At 50.6% G+C, this 20046-nt stretch overlaps 1 protein-coding gene across 1 annotated transcript in view; it reads left to right on the top strand.

The window, feature by feature from the left end:
• The first annotated feature begins 6971 nt into the window (after nucleotides 1–6971).
• The window catches only part of CDH5 (cadherin 5), a 122857-nt gene continuing 109782 nt past the window's right edge, over nucleotides 6972–20046 (top strand). The window contains exon 1 of the mRNA XM_063945401.1: nucleotides 6972–7287. The gene's annotated coding sequence lies outside the window, so the exon portion shown is untranslated. The remainder of the gene's footprint in view (nucleotides 7288–20046) is intronic.

The following is a 20046-nucleotide window of genomic DNA, read 5'->3' on the forward strand; positions in this document are numbered from 1 at the left end:
ACCTTATAGAGTGGGGCTCAGGCTTACAAGCCTGCCTACTCTGTGCACGTCGGGATGGCCTGGGCCTAGCACCCAGTACCACCCTTATTCATCTGGGGGGGCGCACCTATTAATCTGGGCCTAATGCCCAAACCACCAAATCAGGGGGGGTGACGAACTCCTAACTGCGCAACAGGCCTAGTGCCTGAACTGTGCCCCCGGGCCTAATGCCCGTCCCTGATGGTCTAGGGAGGAAAAGGGGAGGGGGTGAGAGTAGCCTCACTGAGGCCTCACCTGATCCGTGGGGTCTCCGGCACTCTCTTCTGCCGCTGACCCGTCCTGGCCAGCGGCGCCGCCGTCTCTCCTCCGCGTTCAGCCGCCGCTGGACATCTTCCTCCTGCAGGCCGACGTCTTCCGGCCTCTTCAGCGGCCACCGGAGCTCTTCTCCCCACGGCCGCCGTCTTCCTCGTCCACGCCGCCTTGGCTCCCCGTCCGGCTCTTCTGCGCTCTTCCGCGCGCCCGACCTCTTCGGCTCCCGCCCGGCATCTGACATCAGACGCCGGGGGCGGGGCCTATGACGCAGCGAGCGCCGATTGGCTCGCCGCGCCCGTCTCCGATTGGCCGCCGCTCCGGGAGCCGCGATTGGCTCCCGGAGGGCGCCAACATTTGAACTCCTCCACAGCCTCCGGTCCGGTGCAGGGAAAAGGGTAATCCCTGCACCAGACACCTGCCGCTCCTGCACACTGACAGGCGCTAGGGACAGACAAGCTGTCCCAGCGCTGTCAGAGACGCCCTCCCGCAGGGGACACAGATCCCCTGCGTGCTGTAGCTGGGATGTGTCCTGGGGAACAGGACACATCTCCACATTTCCCCCCCCTTTTTCCTTTGTAGTCCCTACAAAGCTCTCCACGACGTCCATCGTCAGCGGGTCAGGGAATTCCGAGGTCCCTCCGGCGAGGTTGTATTCGAGGGCCCAGCCCGGACAGGCTGTGACCCCACATCCTTCCTCCACCGGTTCCGGATTCCTCCTCTTCGTTTCTCCTGACCTCCATTGGTGGATCCTCTGGGGGAGTGGCATCTCCTCACGGTCGCTCGACATGGGCCACCAAGGGGAATCTTCCTCCACGGGGCCAACAGTCACCCACTCCTGGCCTTCCATATCGTCTGGGACATCGTCCCTGTCTTCAGGGTGTGGTACCGACCACCACCCAACAGCGGAATCCTCCGGGGCATCCGTTTCCTCCCGGGCAACAGCCACCATATGTCGCATTTCCTCGTGGGGCATCTCCAAAGGTCCTGTGTCTTCCTCTGGAACGGGTCCTCCGACGGCATCACGATCCTGTCCCCGTACGTCCGTCCATTTCGGCACTTCCGGCAGGTATTCTTGCTCCAGGACTATCTCCTCCTCTTCACGGAGGGTATTCAACTGGGAGCACGACTACACCCGATCCTGCCAGTCGCTCTCGTCGGCGCTTCCGATGCCCGAGTCGTCCTCCATCTGCTCTTGGAGGGATTAGTCTGCGGACATCTCACCGTAGTCCGAGTCCTCCTCCACCGATACCTGGACTAGGGGATTATTTTCCTCCTCAGCGTACTTAGTCTCTTCCGCTGGCACCTCTAATTCCTCAGCGTACATCTCTTCCGCTGGCATCTGTAATTCCTCAGCGTACTTCTTCTCTTCCGCTGGCATCTCTACTTCCTCAGCGTACTCCTTCGTTTCCGCTGGTATCTCTAGGTACCCAGGACACACCTGTTCCGCACGTCCTGGTCGTGGACGGTTCCATCGCGGGGAGATTCCGGACGTCTCCGTCACTGGGTCTTCACGCTTTTCTTTGCAGCGTGGTCTCTTCACCTCCCAGTCGTCCACCTCCGCCTTATGCGGGAAAGGATTCTGCCTTACTGGGGTCGCTTTCTTGGGACAGAATAGGTCCGCGGCATCTTCCCATGGGCACTCACTGGCCGCATGTCCTGGTCGCCGACACTTCCAACAAGGGAGGGCCACTGCCACCTTCTCCAAGACGGGTTCCTTGTCCACCTCCTTCACTGGGGAATCTTCACCCGTTGGTTCCGGCTCAGAGGAAATGGGCACCTGCGAACTAACTTCAAGCAGGGTCTTCCGCTCCATTTCCCTGGTTTCCTCTTCCCATCTCTGTGCACGACCATCCGCAATCATCCGGTCTTCATTCCACGGACAATCGGGAAGCGCATGTCCTCTCGCCTCGCAGAGCGCACACACGGGCTCTGCAGCCACCCGGTCCCAAAGTTGCTGACGAGACTCCATCAGCTGCTTCACAGTGGCCTCATAGTCTGTCCTGTCTTCCGTCCATGGACACTCCAGGAGCCGATGTTGGGGATCTCCACAGCTTTCACACCAGGAATCAACCTCGTCTTGGCTCAACTCTTCATCCCAGGGACAACTGTTATGCTCATGCCCATAGTTTCCGCAGAGCAAACACCAGGACTCCTTCTTCGCTTGGCCCTTCTGACGTCTTCGGTCCGCTTCCTGGACCACCTTCTTTGGGGACGTCTCTCGCCAAGTACACTCGTCGGCAAAGTGCCCCGTTTGCCGACATTTCTTGCAGGGCGTCACAGCGGCCTTCTTGCGCCCCTTCTCCCGGCGCTCTTCCTTTTCACGCTGGACCGACCTCTGGACCATCTTCAGGAGGTCTGCCCCAGACACCGTCACCCAGTTGCTCTGGTCCGCACACGTCCGGGGGTGAGTCTGTTCCGGAGCCGTCCGCAGGGAGGTCTTCTTGGTGGCGTTCCACATCGTGTCCGTGATCCTGTATCCTTGATCCTGCCGACTACGCCAAAATGTAAGAGGTGCGGCGGTGCGTGTGGTGGTGCCTGCTGCCGTGCAGGTGTAGCTTCGGTACTCACCAGGTGCCGCTCTCTCTCACCTTCAGGTACCGGAACCTTCAACGGACCTGGCAATCTTCAGTCGGATCCGGACACGGCGATTCCCTCTCGGAGCTGACCGACGAACGAGCTGAGGAGAAAATGGTCTACCTTAAGGGAGGTATCCACCCTTCTTTCACCGGAAGAGGGGATACCCCAGGGGTGACAACGACCTTCACCGGTTGGGTGAAAGGTCATCACTGGCACAAAGCCTCAGCCACCCAGATTTCACACACTCGCGCTCTCGCACGTAGTGTGATGAAGGGGATTCTCACGTCCGTGAGCAATCCCTATTCCGGCGCTCGGGGGACAGACAAGGGACAAACGCACACAGATGCCACTCACCGTCAGTTCCGCACTGCGAACGTCTTCTTCTCTTACAGGTCCCTGTAAGGAGGCAAACAAACAAGCAAACAGCCGTGCAGGGCCTAACCCTAACCTAGTGTCACACCCCTATACTAACTACAACGGCAGAGCCCTCAAACTAGCTCTGTGGGTGTGGTGCAACAAAACTAAACACACTTAACAAGCTCATACTTTGCCCCGCACGGTAACAACATACATCACGATACACAGTGCACGCAACTACCACGGTGCTGTCCCTTTAGGTACCCGACTCAGAACACCCAGTAGTGGGGGCCGCACAGCTCACCCACCTCCCGTACTCTCTTTCCAGGGCTCAGGCCGAGCGGGCCTGCCTGCCTAAACACCTTGGGGTGAATTGGGCCTAGTGCCCAGTGCCACCTCTATTCACTTTGGGGGAACCGCTTATTTATTGGGCCTAGCCCTACCCGAGGCCCAACCTTACCCACGGGCCTAGTGCCCACCTAACTCGTCCCTCGTTGGGTGACCTGGGCATAGTGCCCAGTGTCACCTTATAGAGTGGGGCTCAGGCTTACAAGCCTGCCTACTCTGTGCACGTCGGGATGGCCTGGGCCTAGCGCCCAGTACCACCCTTATTCTTCTGGGGGGGCGCACCTATTAATCTGGGCCTAATGCCCAAACCACCAAATCAGGGGGGGTGACGAACTCCTAACTGCGCAACAGGCCTAGTGCCTGAACTGTGACCCCGGGCCTAATGCCCGTCCCTGATGGTCTAGGGAGGAAAAGGGGAGGGGGTGAGAGTAGCCTCACTGAGGCCTCACCTGATCCGTGGGGTCTCCGACACTCTCTTCTGCCGCTGACCCGTCCTGACCAGCGGCGCCGCCGTCTCTCCTCCGCGTCCAGCCGCCACTGGACATCTTCCTCCTGCAGGCCGACGTCTTCCGGCCTCTTCAGCGGCCACCGGAGCTCTTCTCCCCACGGCCGCCGTCTTCCTCCCTTGGCTCCCCGTCCGGCTCTTCTGCGCTCTTCCACGCGCCCGACCTCTTCGGCTCCCGCCCGGCGTCTGACGTCAGATGCCGGGGGCGGGGCCTATGACGCGGCGAGCGCCGATTGGCTCGCCGCGCCCGTCTCCGATTGGCCGCCGCTCCGGGAGCCGCGATTGGCTCCCGGAGAGCGCCAACATTTGAACTCCTTCACAGCCTCCGGTGCGGTGCAGGGAAAAGGGTAATCCCTGCACCGGACACCTGCCGCTTCTGCACACTGACAGGCGCTAGGGACAGACAAGCTGTCCCAGCGCTGTCAGAGACGCCCTCCCGCAGGGGACTCAGATCCCCTGCGTGCTGTAGCTGGGATGTGTCCTGGGGAACAGGACACATCTCCACACAACAGCAAGATTATCCAAATCTGATAGGGGAAATGTATAAATAACCGGTCACATTTTAGGTCAAACTGCATTTATTGTAGAATTCCATATTGAGCACCCTCACACTGCAACTGAAGCAATCTTAAAGGATCATTCAACCAGGATGGTATCGGCATCCCAGCACTTGGGATGACGGCAGTCAAAATAAGATGCTCAGGACACCTCCTTTCCCGCAGCCTAACCCTAACACCCCCCCCCTCCCCCCCCCCCCCCCCCGCAGCCTAACCCTAACCCTCCCCTGGGGGTTGCATAAAACACAGCCTAATCCTAACCACACACCCCTCACAGCCTAACCTTAATCCTTCCCCCGCAGCCTAAACCTAACCTCCCCCCTCCTTGTGGCTTACCAGTGCTGTGTCTCGGCAGAGTGGGATTCCAGCGTTCAGGATCCCGGCGCCGGCATTTCAATCAAAGGCTGGGATGCAAACACTGGCATTCCGAGCAGTGTTGGGGTTTCCGGCCTCGGTATTCCCGAACGCCGGGATCCTGACCAGAACCCATTCAACCCCTTTGATAAAAAGTAAGGATGTATTTCCCACTCTATTATAGACAGTCAAAGCTACTAGTCCTCTAGAACAGGAGTAATCAACATGTGGCCCACCAGGTGCTGAGGAACTATACACCCTAGCATGACCTGCCAAAGTTTTAGCATACCCTAATAGCAATACTGTAGCTCCAGTGCAGTGGGGAGGGGGGGAGGGGGGGAGGGGTGTTGTTAAATATACCTGCTTTAGAACCTCTGATACAAGGATCTATGAAAGTACAGTTTTCTGATTTTTTTATGATTCTGCTGAGTATGCCGGAGTTCCATCGGTATACAGAGGTTGTTACAGTGGGACAACCTACTGTAGCTCATTGTTGAGTGAAGTTTTCCTGCAGGGTAAGCTGCATTACTGCATATTATTGCTGTGAGGATCCAGCTGAACTTCACTGCTATTTGGATAACCCCTATGGTTTGAGGGTGTTGCATAAAAATTGCTGATGGCCAAAAAGTTCCAAGAACCAAGAAAGTTTGGGAAACATGACCTCAGGGCATCTAACCACTGCCTTAGTCACAGTGATTATTCTTTCTTCAGATTAATGAACTCTTTAACAAGGTAGGTGGTGGTGGTAGAGGCACATTAACGTCTGAGGGGGGCTATCGGGAGCAGACAACCTCAATACCTTCTGCCAGTGGCCATATTTTGTGTAATCATTTTAGAAGGTTGGCACATGTACAGAAGAACTTAATATGGCCATGGATTGGAGCTGCCTGCACCTAATGGCCTAATGGAGTCTATTCATGAAGCAGGGTATATGGAGCACAGGGGCCCCTGAGGACCCAAACCTCCTTGCCCTGGGTCCCCATTGCTCTGCACTCCCTGCACCCAGTATACTGAGCATAGACTGTACACCTTTGATTGTTATCATTTCATTAATTAGATTCGAATGATGTACATCACAGGCCCCCCTTGTTGCAGGGACCTGTGTGCATTGCATCATTTACAGATACACCTTAGTGTGGTGGCCAATTTATTAATTAAAATGAAAAGTGGATTTGATGCCCATTTTACCAATTTGGTGCCTCCAGCTGTAATTATGATAACGCAGTGCTGGAGTGATTGATCCAAGAGATAATGGCCCTAGGCCCAAATGTATTAAGCCTTAACAAGAGATAAAGTAGAGATGGATAAAGAGAGATAAACAACCAGCCAACCAGCTCCTGTCATTTTTCAAACACAGCCTGTAATATGGCAGTTAGGAGCTGATTGGCTGGTACTTTATCACTCTTTATCCGTCTCCACTTTATCTTTTGTTAACACTTAGGGGGGAATTCAAATGTTTGAAAAGTTGGTTGGATGTCTGTTTTTTCCTGTCTATTAGATAGGAAAAAACAGACACCCAATATCTTTTCAAACAGTTGAATTCCACCCTTAATGTCTTAATGCATTTGGGCCAATTTCATTTATGTGGCCTGGAAGTTATATTCTTCCCACTGTGGAGATAATTGGGCAGCAGCTATGTTTTGGTGTCCTCTGGATCAATACTGCTAGAATGTATAATAACAAGTTAAACTTGATGGACTTATGTCTTAATTTAACCATGCTATCTGTCTGGGTCACAGTGGATCCATCATAGTTTTCAATTGCAGGCCAATTGTGTCTACACTCTGACAAATCCATGTCTACCCGCAGACTCTTTCAGCAGAGTACGAGAATGACTCCTGGATTCAGTCCAGTAAACGCAGTAACAACAATGAAGTCTTGCAGTTGCAATTTTCTCATGTTCATGGTCACCGCTACAGAGTTTTAACTGAGGACAGCAGACAGAACACAGTATTATTGCTTCTGCTTTCCTTAGAAGGTCACAGTGCCCAGATCTGAGTAGCAAATGTAAAAAAAAAAAAAAAAAAAATCTGAAATAAGTTTATCTAGTTTCCTCCATGAAGTCCAGTGGCTGGAAGCCTGGGTAATGGGAAGAACAATCACAGGAAGGAAGTTTGCTGGGTGGGAGTCCAGTTCATTCCCAAAGTGGAGTAAAGTGGAGATTCTGAGAAGTCGCAAACTCCTGGACTGACATAGCTCCAAACAGCATAGTATTTTGTTCTTTGGTGATCCAGAGGCCAGTGGATTGTTTTCATCTATTTTTACGTGGATTAGGACCTTGTCTGGTCCTTTATACGGGTAAGTGATACATTACAAATTTCATTGCAAATGACTCTTATCTCTGATTACTTTCTGCGAATGAGGCCCTATAGCTGTCTGTAAAGTACACCAACTGCTACACTGTCGTTTAGGAATTAACTAGGTGAATCTAGGAGAAAAATATATAGAACCTCAAAGCTCTCTTTATAACTGTTTTCATATGTTCTGATAAAATTTTAACGGTTAACTTGACGGAGCAATATTTTTTTGTCATGCCTAAGGCGTTCCGGACAACACCTAACCAGTCTTAGGCAACCTGTGGCACTGGAGGTTCTGTAGAACTAACTACAAGTCACAGTATGCTCTATCAAATTAAGACAAAACGTCCAAATTGACCATGACGATAAACCAGATTTGACTTGCTATATAATAGGGCAAAACTGCTTTGGAAGGGTCACTGTCGCTCTCCGGCTGTTGACCATAAGGGGCTCCAAGTCCCAGCATCCCGTTCTATATCAGCTATGGCGTTTGAATTTTAGAATCCTTATCTCTAGGTTAGGAGAAATCAGGGCTCTTGTGTGTTATCTGTAATTCGGTGGAAAATCCCAATTACATATTTCTTCCTGTACCTTTCCCGTATTTGAGGTTTGTCAGTACCTCACAGATTTTCTACACAATTGATTGTTTGTAATGTAATGTAAAAATGGAATCTACTGCAAACATATATAGTTGCTTTGAAATGCAGGATGGAGATGGAAATTTTGTGACAGTTCTTGTTTGATGGACTGTATATGTGTATAATAAGGGAAGGGACCAGTCTCAGAGGTGAAGAACAAAGAAAATTATTCTGAGAAAAGCTTTCTAAAGTACATGGTTATGTGGACACACTGCTTTATGGAAACGTTGCTCCTTACTGATAACTGCACTCCATGATTTAATTACTGCTATCAAAACAAATCTGAAAAAAAAACAAAAACATAATGTCAAGTATATTGGTGCTGTGCCAGGCCACGGCCCACCAGTAACTACCATTACAAATAATATGTTTTATATTGTACGCATACTTCTACACAGTAATCTACAAAGGGGAGGATTGATCACATCTTGGAGAGAAATAAAGTAGAGAAAAATAAAGTAGCAACAAATCAGCTCCTGTCATTTTCTCCACAAAGTCTGTAAATGACAGCTCAAAGCTGATTGGGTGGTATTTTATCTCTTTCCAAGATTTAATAAATCTCACCCAAAGAAAGAACTATGGTCCCAGTTTGTTAATGATGTCGCAGTATTCTGTCTGAGGTCAGTGCTGTTATATTTGCCACATTAAACTGCTATGAAATATACTATAGACCAGTGGTTCTCAAACTGTGGCATACTGGGGTGCCTCAGGACACTTGTAGAGTGCCCTGGGTTGGTGATCCAGAAACAATGAAAATTATTTAAGGCAAAACCAGTGCTGGTGGATTCAAATCATAAAATATGTAAAATATGTGGACAAATAGAAGCAAATCTTGCCCCTCACCACATAACTGAATATAAGGGTGAGAAACGAGCACAATATACTTAATTTAATATTTATTTTAAAATTTTCTGAATAAGAAACGTTTGGCCTAGGGGTGCCGTAAAAAAAAATTCTGATACTCTAGGACGCCGTGATTCAAAAAAGTTTGAGAACCATTGCTACAGACAACCATGTACTGTAGTACTGGGGAACATTGGAGGATTCCTTGGTAACTTAAAGAATTTGTGCTGTTGATGGTATAGAAAATATAGGGGGAAGGATATCCAGGTTCCTGTTTGTTTTTTGAGTCATAACGCCCTGCAACAGCTCAAAACCTTGATTTATTAAAAGGGCAGATTATATTAAGGAAACATTGTCAAAAGGTGGATCTTTATTGGGCAGCCCGGATTTATACTTACTGATACTAGTCACATGTCATTTTTTTAACATTAGAAAGTTGTGAATACGACCATCCCTTTATTTCCTTGTGCTTTGCCTGTAATTCTACAAACCGATTACAGATTATTTAGCACAACCCATCAGCCAATCAGACAGCAGATTTTGTCTAGTCTAGACTCAGATAAACTGTGTTGCTTTAACGTCATTTATGGAACTGCAATTTCAAATATGCCCTGTCAGTCAGCAGTTACCTGAACAGTCTGGGCTTTCTAGTTCCTCACCAGCTAGAGAAGTAGATGTGAGTGGCTGCTTTTGTTTATATCAGATTTGAGGTGTTTGTTCCATATTGAATAAGCATTTGTGCTTCCTAATTATGCTCTTGTCACTAATTGGCGCACTGAGACATCTTTACGTGTATCCAAGAAAATACAAAGACTGCAGAAATTGTAAAAGGATCTAAACAGCAATGCCATAACAGGACAGCAGTGCGCCCTGTGTGCTGGCCCAGGTATCCGTTCACATGGTCGACCATGTTATGGTCGACAGTCATTAGGTCGACCACTATTGGTCGACATTGACATGGTCGACATGGACACATGGTCGACACATGAAAATGGTCGACACATGAAAGGTCGACACATGAAAAGGTCGACATGAGTTTTTTTAACTTTTTTTTCTTTTGGGGAACTTTTCCATACTTTACGATCCACATGGACTACGATTGGAACGGTAAAGTGTGCCGAGCGAAGCGGTAGCGGAGCGAAGGCACCGTGCCCGAAGCATGGCGAGCGAAGCACTTTACGCAAAAAACGACACCAAAAAAAGTTTAAAAACCCATGTCGACCTTTTCATATGTCGACCTTTCATGTGTCGACCATTTTCATGTGTCGACCATGTGTCCATGTCAATGTCGACCAATAGTGGTCGACCTAATGACTGTCGACCATAACATGGTCGACCATTCATACCGGAACCGCTGGCCCAGCACCCTGAGTGCATGTTATCATGGCATTGTGACCAGGAGGTGGAGCCACCAGCACTAGGAAGTAAAGCAATGCCAGTGCAATTCCAGCATGCAGGGGGCAGCAGCAGTGCCACCCCCCGCCACCACCCCCCACCACCACCCCCTCTACCCCTTCCCCCCAGGGCCCGACAACCTGCACGATGACACTGCTCGCACACCCCTACTTACAGCCTTGCTGAACAGGCTGCTTCACAGAGATGTAATGTGCCAGCAATGCGGTGCTCGAGATCTCCTTTTGTCCCACCATTCAGCTCGTGCAAGCCGGCCTGCCGCAGAAGATAACAAGAGGCCAAGAATTCCCCGTACTCTGACGAAGATCCTGGCCTGGTCCCTCCCCCGCAATAGCGCAGACAAACCTCCATTTTCAGAAACGGAGGCCGTCGATGCCATCTCCCCACCCTCCAAACAGCAGCAGACTGACAATCACTGCCATCCTGTACTCCAACCACATCTGAATAACCCCTTATACAGTATTTCTACATTTGCATTTTTTGGAATTTATAGTTTATGAATAGAGCTGGGGAAGAGATAGCAACGGTATGGCAATGAATGCATTCTGCTTTGTGTAGGTCTGGAACACATGGCCAGTTATTTAGAGAACCTGAGCCAAGGCCTGAAACACATCCTGCTTTTGTTTGAAAAGAATAGGAAACAGGATACTTAGTATACCAGACCTTCCACAGAATGAAAATCAGATATGACATGTTTATTTTCTCTTTAAAAAAAATATCTAAATTACATTAATACAATTAAGACAGATTTTTGAAAAATCCAATTCTTTTCCTTTTGCATCTGCTTTTAGTTGTTGTATCTGCTAATTACTTGTCAGTACCTGGTCTGAATACTTTGTAATTATTTCCTCCAAACTCCTTCTCAATAACTTTTTACACCGCTAATATCAATGTTACCTGTTGTGTAGAAATAGGTATTTATGCTATCACTAGGTGATTCATTGCGCCCTACGGGCGCTCTTCACACTATTGTAAGGGGCTATGTCCCCTTAACCCTTGCATGCCCTTGTGGCGTGCAATATTTGTATTATATGGAGTATTACCTCCAATCATAATTGTGTGAGTGGTTAAATATTGCACGGACAAAGGGTGTGCCAAGGTTAGGGGGTCGTAGCCCCTTGCAACGGCGTGAACAGCGCACGCAGGGCCTGATGAATCACCTAGTAAGTGCTGTGGTTGGGGGAGTGGCGGGTTTGGGGGGGAGACGCGGATGGGGGAGTGGGTCCGGGGGTGCTGCGGGTGGGGGAGGGGTGGTTGCAGGGGGTGCCGCGGGTGGGGCTGGTGGTGGTGGGGTAGTGGCGGGTGCCACGGGTGGGGGTCCGGAGCCACCATGGGTGCGGGGGTGCCGCGGGTGGGGGAGGGTCAGGTGCAGCGGGTGGGGGAGAGGCGGATTGCGGGGGTGCTGTGGGTGGGGGAGAGGGTCTGGAGCCGCCGTGGGTTGTGGAGGGGGGTGTGCGTGTGCCGTGGATTGGGTCCGGGGGTACTGCGAGTGGGGGAGGGGTGGGTAATGCTTCTCCTGCTTCTCCTCCTGGAAGCAGCTAGGCTGCTGTCCCGCCTTTGGCAGTGGCTCTCCCGGAGACTCGCACAGTTCAGTTCTGCCAGCCAGTCACTATTGTTAGCGCCGGTGTCCCAACACACCACATTACAGGGAAGAAGATGCACTCAATAAACTACAGCTCCCGCCAGAATACTTTTGCGCTAAGGGCTGCCGGGAGCTGTAGTTTATTTAGTGCGTCTACTTCCCTGTAATGTGGCGCGTTGGGACACCGGCGCTAACAATAGTGACTGGCTGGCAGAACTGACTGACTCGCTGAATCAATGTAAAAGGTTAGAGTGCTGTGCAGTGTCAGTGACACTACACACACACTGCACTGCACAGCACTGTCACCTTTTACATTGATTCAGCATCCAGACATTACCCTCCACGATATCACCCACTCTATCCATTATATTAGCCATCTCAGGGCTTCCAGGCCGGCAGCCCAAGTGCTGTGTTGCAGAGTCAGGGCCTCTGGGGATCTGTGCGCGGCTGTGGTGGGGAGGTACTTCTGTGACATAACCAGGGCCGGTTCTAAGACTTGTGGCGCCCCGGGCAAAATATGGGGGCGTGGCTTCAATTGGGGGCGTGGTCACGACGCTGCAAGAAAATAATTAAATAAATAAAAAGAATACTTACCATCCCCGTTCCTGATCCAGACCCCCTCCGCCGGCGGCACCGCTCTTCTCCCCCTCTCTCTTCTCTTCGATCTATGGGAGAGACGTTATTACGTCTCTCCCATAGAACAGCATAGACACTAGAGGTCAATTATGACCCCTAGTGTCTGTGCCACTATGCTGTGTGGTGCGCGATGACGTCATCGCGCATCGCACAGCAAAGGTCCTCTACACGAAGGGAAACTAGACCGTAGCGTCTAGTTTCCCTTCATGGAGAGGACCTTTGCTGTGTGCGGTGCGCGATGACGTCATCACGCACCGCACAACTAAAGTCCTCTCAATGAAGGGAAACTAGACGCTACGCGTCTGGTTCCCTTCAAAGCGGGGGGGCACAGTGGCGGATCTTGCCCTGGTGCGGCGCCCTCCGGATGGCACCGGCGCCCTCCGGAAGGCGGCGCCCCGGGCAAAAGTACCGCTTGTCCGTGGCAAGAACCGCCACTGGACATAACACGCAGAGGAGGCTCCGGGGCTCAGAGAGTATGCGGTGCAGGGAGGGCTATGAAAGCCTTCTGCTGTACTGCTTTCATACATATCTATGCCGGTAGCCGCAGCAGCTTTTGTCCAACCTGCGCCACAACAAGGGAGTGTGGTTTGTTGATGCCGGAGCGGGCAGGCGGACTGGCAGCAGGACATAGGGGGTCATTCCGACCTGATCGTAGCTGTGCTAAATTTAGCACAGCTATGATCACTTACACTGACATGGGGGGATGCCCAGCACAGGGCTAGTCCGTCCCGCATGTCAGGCCACCCCCACCCCCCCACACACACACACACACACAAGTACAAAAGCATCGAATAGCGGCGATGCTTTTGTACTTGAAGAGTAACTCCCGGCCAGCGCAGCTCCTGCAGCTGGCTGGGAGTTACTCGTCGCTGCCCTGGTCGCAGCGGCTGCGTGTGACGTCACACAGCCACTGCGGGACGCCCCCATCAGGTGTGGCTGGACCGTGCCCACGAAATGGCGGCCAAATGCCGCCGTGCCACCCCCTCCTGCCCAGCGACCGCCTCTGACTGTCAATCAGGCAGAGGCGATCGCTAGGCAACGACAGCCGTCGGCTGTCAGCCATGCTCCGGCGCACTGCAGTGCCGGTGCATGCGCAGTTCTGACCTGATCGCTCGCTGAATGTTATGCACACCAGTGCCAGCAGGAAAGTACTGGTGTCAGAACTGTTATGCACTCCAGTGTCTGCAGGAATGTACTGGTGTTTGAACTGTTATGCAAAACAGATGGACTCACAGACAAACTGGGGGATATGACATAACGTACACAGAAGGTGATAGGGTAACAAAATACACACAAAGTGAACAGAGAAGCCCAGAGGCTAAGGAACTGGGTATCTCCCTTGTATTAGAACTGCTAAGATGGAAAAAGCAAGATGTTGTGTTTTAATACGTAGAGAACCCGAAATGCTGTTGCTAAGGGCAACAGCAAAACCCTAAAGGGTTACCAACGGGTGTGGCAGTAAACTCCTTGGTCAGAGATGGAATGATAGACACAAGGAGAATCTCCACAATCCTAATTCTCACTTGCAGTGCACAGGTTTTAGCTTACTGCCACTAAACTGACCCCTGACACCTAGCACAGTGAGACAGGATTAGACAGGCAAGTCTTAGAATTAGAGATGAGCGGATTCGGTTTTACTCGGTTTTACTCGGTTCTCAAAACCGAATCTTATTGGCTCACGGATGTCACGTGTTTTGGATAGCCAATAAGATTCGGTTTTGAGAACCGAGTAAAACCGAGTAAAACCGAATCCGCTCATCTCGAATACAGCCGCAAACTTGCTAAGTTCACAGAGTAGTAACAGAACCCCAGCAAGCTAAACGACTGACTCCAGTCTTACTGCTAGGTCTGGATTGGCAGAGTGTAATACCAAATTCCCAGGCCTATTTGCAGTAAGCAACAAACAAATACAAAGCTACACAGTACTGGCTAACTTTCATGAACTGACTAACCAACAAAGATTCAGCAGCATCTGCTTACCCTGAAAAGAGGCCTTATAAAGCAGGTGCTGTCCACGCCCCACTCAGACCTCACAGACTGTGAGCACAAAAACCAGCACCGGATCCCCTGCCGTGCACAGAGCCTATAACCACTGCACAGCAAAAGACCCGAACCGGAGTATCAGCTGCGCTCAGGTTACTCCACTAGCACTTGTCTCCCGGTTGCCATGACGACGTGGCAGCACAGGGCAGGAGACCCTAACAGTACCCCCCCTCTGACGAGGGGTCAAAGAACCCCTACCACCGGGTTTATCGGGGAACTGCGAGAAGAAAGAGCGTATCAGTCTGGGGGCATGAAGATCACAACTGCGCACCCATGACCGCTCCTCCGGGCCATACCCCTTCCAGTGCACCAAAAATGACAGCCGACCCCGAACCACCTTGGAGTCAAGAATCCTTTCAACAACAAACTCCCTCTGGCCACGTATCAGAAGAGGGGAAGGTCTTCCACTGGAAGAAGGATTACTAATCGCCCGTTTTAAAAGGGAACAATGAAATGTTTTATTGATACCCAAAGAACGGGGCAGATCTAACTGAAATGCCACCGGATTGATAACCCTGGTGATCTTATAAGGGCCGATGAACCAGGGCCCTAACTTATGAGATGGCTGTCTCAACTTCAAATTCTTGGTAGACAACCAGACGAAGTCTCCTAATTTGAAGCTGCAGGGTCTTTTCCGCTTATCAAAAACCCTTTTGGTCACTAATGACACAGACACAAGGGCTTTCTTCACTTTCCGCCAAATACCTCTAAGGACCGAAACCACAGAGGAACCACCAGGCGTGGAGTCCAGGGGGTCAAAAGAATTGGCCTTAGGATGATGCCCATACACACAAAGGAAGGGAGAGATCCCTGTAGCAGAGTGAGCCGCGTTGTTATAGGCAAACTCCGCCATGGACAGATGAGCAACCCAGTCAGTCTGACACTTGGAGACATAACACCTGAGGAACTGCTCCAAGGACTGGTTCACCCTTTCAGTCTGCCCATTAGACTGCGGATGGTAGCCTGACGACAAGCTGACAGAAATCTGGAGATCGGAACAAAATGCCCTCCAGAATTTGGCCACAAACTGGGATCCGCGGTCAGAGACCACATCAAGTGGCAACCCGTGGAGACGCACAACATGCAGCATAAATAATTCAGACAGGCGTCTGGCTGATGGCAGCCCAACCAGTGGAACGAAGTGCGCCATCTTCGAAAACCTGTCAACGACAACCCAGATGGCTGTCATCCCCGAGGATTTGGGCAAGTCCACCACAAAATCCATTGAAATGTGGGTCCATGGCTTAGATGGGATAGAGAGTGGATGTAATGGGCCAACAGGAACCCCTCTAGGAGTCTTATTTCGGGCACAGATGTCACATGCCCGAACCCACTGATCCACATCCTTAGCCACCGAGGGCCACCACACCGCCCTAGATAGCAACTCCCGAGTTCTGGCAATACCCGGGTGACCTGCTGACTTCTTGGCATGGAATTCCAGGAACACTCGCTGTCTTAACCTAGGAGGCACAAACAAAAGACCTACCGGAAGGTCTGGAGGAGCCTGCTCCTGTGCTCTAAGGACTAATGATAAGAGGTCCTGGGTAATGCCCACTTTAATACATGATGGGGAAACAATGGGCAACGGCTCCTCGGTGGTCTCCTGGATTGGAGCAAAACTCCGCGAGAGCGCATCAGCCTTGATGTTTTTTGACCCAGGGCGATATGTTATCAAAAAATTAAAGCGAGCAAAAAACAAAGCCCATCGTGCCTGCCTGGCATTGAGACGCTTCGCTGACTCTAAATATGCCAGATTCTTATGGTCAGTGAGAATTGAGACCACAAACTTAGCCCCCTCAAGCCAGTGTCTCCACTCCTCGAGTGCATCCTTAATAGCCAACAATTCCCGGTTACCCACGTCATAATTCATCTCTGCAGGCGAAAATTTACGGGAAAAGTAAGCACAGGGATGAAGGCGATTATCAGACACTCCCATCTGAGAAAGCACTGCCCCAATACCCATCTCAGAGGCATCCACCTCCACCACAAAAGGACGCTCTGGATCTGGGTGTCGCAGCACCTTGGCCGAAACAAATGCCCTTTTGAGACGGGCAAAAGCCGCTTTAGCCTCACAAGACCAGTGAGCAACATCCGCCCCTTTCTTAGTGAGTGCCACCAAGGGCGCCACTATAGACGAAAATCCAGCGATAAATCGTCTATAAAAATTCGCAAAGCCCAGGAAACGCTGAAGCGCCTTCAAACTAGTGGGCTGCACCCAATCCAGGACTGCCTGTACCTTGGAACCCTCCATTTGGAAACCTTCTGGGGAGATAATATATCCTAGAAATGCGATTTGCTGAACTTCAAATTCGCACTTCTCCAGCTTCGCCCCAAGCCGGTGGTCTCTGAGTTTCTGGAGGACTAAGCGTACATGCTTCCGATGTTCCTCCAGGGAATGGGAGAAGATTAGGATGTCATCTAAGTATACAACTAAGAATCTATCCAAATATTCCCTGAGCACATCATTCATGAAATCCTGGAAGACTGCCGGGGCATTACAGAGCCCAAAAGGCATCACCAAATATTCATAATGCCCTGAGTGGGTATTAAAGGCAGTCTTCCATTCATCCCCCTCTCTTATTCGGATTAGATTGTACGCACCGCGTAGGTCAATCTTAGAAAAAATGGTGGCAGTACGAAGCTGGTCAAACAAGACCGAAATGAGAGGCAGTGGGTATGAGTTTTTAATCGTGATACGGTTCAATTCCCTGAAGTCGATGCAGGGTCGCAACGAACCGTCCTTTTTACCCACGAAGAAGAACCCCGACCCAACTGGAGACTGTGAAGGTCTGATAAATCCCTTAGCCAAGTTCTCCTGAATGTACTCTGCCATAGCCTGAGTCTCAGGACGTGACAGGGAGTACAACCTGCTCTTGGGAAGCTTAGCATTTGGCAACAAATCAATGGCACAGTCATAGGGGCGATGGGGAGGTAGTACCTCTGCAACTTTTTTGGAGAACACGTCCGCAAAATCTGCATAACACCCTGGCAATCCTGGCAAACTTAGCTGCGAGAGCCTGACTGGAAGGCTCAAGCAACTCCTGAAACAATCAGTACCCCAACTAAGAATCTCCCCAGAGACCCAGTCAAATTGAGGATTGTGGGCCCTTAACCAGGGTAACCCCAACACCAATGGGGCAAAAGTACAGACAGTCACATAAAAGGACAATTTTTCAGAGTGTGTGGCTCCAATAAACAAAGAAATCTGGCTAGTGCAAGAGGTAATTTTACCTTGGGATAATGGTTCCCCGTTTAACCCACAAATCTCAATTTCCGATGCCAAGGGTACTAAGGGAACAGAGTGTTTCAGGGCGAATTGGCGGTCCATAAAAACCCCGTCGGCCCCACTGTCCACAAAGGCCTCAGTCTTGACAGTTTGACCGAGGATCTTCAAGGTCACCGGAATGATAAAAGTCTTCTTGGGAAATTCTGACTTCTGGCCTGACAGGATATTTCCCATCACCCTCAGGCCCTGAAGTTTTCCGGCTTTTCTGGGCATGATACTACCACATGACCTTTATTCCCACAGTACAAACACAACCCCTGCTGTCTCCTCCGCGTCTTCTCACGCGAGGAGAGGCGGGTAGCCCCAATCTGCATAGGCTCCTCAGAAAATTCCTCAGAGTCTGAGGTTCCCTTGGGAAGGAAGGAAATCTCAGTCTCCCTTTCAAGCCTACGTTCTCTCAGCCGTCTATCCACCCGGATGGATAACTGCATGAGCTGATCCAAGCTATCAGGCAAGGGATATTGTACCAGTTGGTCCTTTATCTGGTTAGAAAGACCTCTTCGGTACTGGTGTCTCAGGGCTGGGTCATTCCACTGGGTATCATGGGCCAACCTCCGAAACTCCGTACAGTAAACCTCAACTGGCCTTCGCCCTTGCTTAAGGATCGAAATCTGAGCCTCGGCTGAGGCCGTCTTGTCAGGGTCATCATACAACATGCCCAGTGCCGTAAAAAAAGCATCAACACTTTTAAGCGACGGACAGTCAGGCTGCAACCCATATGCCCAGACCTGTGGGTCTCCTTGTAGCAAGGAAATCACTATGCCCACCCGCTGAATCTCCGACCCAGAAGACTGAGGCCTAAGCCGGAAGTATAGCTTGCAGCTCTCCTTGAAACAAAAGAACTGCGAGCGATCTCCAGAAAAACGATCCGGGAGATTTACTTTCGGCTCCTTAACCCCTGCAGGTGCTGCTGCTGCGGGAGCTCCGCCAGCAGCCTGGGAGGTGTGCATTTTAATGGACAAATCATTAAATTGTCGAGTCAGGACCTGCACCTTATCGACCACCTGTTGCAACGTATTTTGAGGGGTATGCTCCATATTCCCACAAAATTTCAACAGGAGTATTAGGCTGCTGAATATGTTATGCACACCAGTGCCAGCAGGAAAGTACTGGTGTCAGAACTGTTATGCACTCCAGTGTCTGCAGGAATGTACTGGTGTTTGAACTGTTATGCAAAACAGATGGACTCACAGACAAACTGGGGGATATGACATAACGTACACAGAAGGTGTTAGGGTAACAAAATACACACAAAGTGAACAGAGAAGCCCAGAGGCTAAGGAACTGGGTATCTCCCTTGTATTAGAACTGCTAAGATGGAAAAAGCAAGATGTTGTGTTTTAATACGTAGAGAACCCGAAATGCTGTTGCTAAGGGCAACAGCAAAACCCTAAAGGGTTACCAACGGGTGTGGCAGTAAACTCCTTGGTCAGAGATGGAATGATAGACACAAGGAGAATCTCCACAATCCTAATTCTCACTTGCAGTGCACAGGTTTTAGCTTACTGCCACTAAACTGACCCCTGACACCTAGCACAGTGAGACAGGATTAGACAGGCAAGTCTTAGAATACAGCCGCAAACTTGCTAAGTTCACAGAGTAGTAACAGAACCCCAGCAAGCTAAACGACTGACTCCAGTCTTACTGCTAGGTCTGGATTGGCAGAGTGTAATACCAAATTCCCAGGCCTATTTGCAGTAAGCAACAAACAAATACAAAGCTACACAGTACTGGCTAACTTTCATGAACTGACTAACCAACAAAGATTCAGCAGCATCTGCTTACCCTGAAAAGAGGCCTTATAAAGCAGGTGCTGTCCACGCCCCACTCAGACCTCACAGACTGTGAGCACAAAAACCAGCACCGGATCCCCTGCCGTGCACAGAGCCTATAACCACTGCACAGCAAAAGACCCGAACCGGAGTATCAGCTGCGCTCAGGTTACTCCACTAGCACTTGTCTCCCGGTTGCCATGACGACGTGGCAGCACAGGGCAGGAGACCCTAACACTGAATGACCCTCATAGGATGCTGCAGTAAAAGGATTTTTCCCTCCCTATCTACAGCGCAGAGACTTGCTACAGATGCAGTGGCATACCCTCCAGCTGCACCTTTTTGGCAGGTACGGGAACTTTTTTTATGGTCTGTACTGATTTTTGGCTCTCCAAACTTCCATTGAAAGTACAGAAAAAGGGGCATGACCACGCTGCTGTACCCGTGGCTACGCCCCCTTTTCGAATTTGTCCCGATTTGTGTGTGTAAATTGTTGGAGGGTATGTTGCTACAGATGCAGTGGGCCTATTTTGGGGTGTGGACCTGG

The sequence above is a fragment of the Pseudophryne corroboree genome, chromosome 11 (assembly GCF_028390025.1).
Source record: "Pseudophryne corroboree isolate aPseCor3 chromosome 11, aPseCor3.hap2, whole genome shotgun sequence".
Classification (NCBI taxonomy): Eukaryota; Metazoa; Chordata; class Amphibia; order Anura; family Myobatrachidae; genus Pseudophryne; species Pseudophryne corroboree.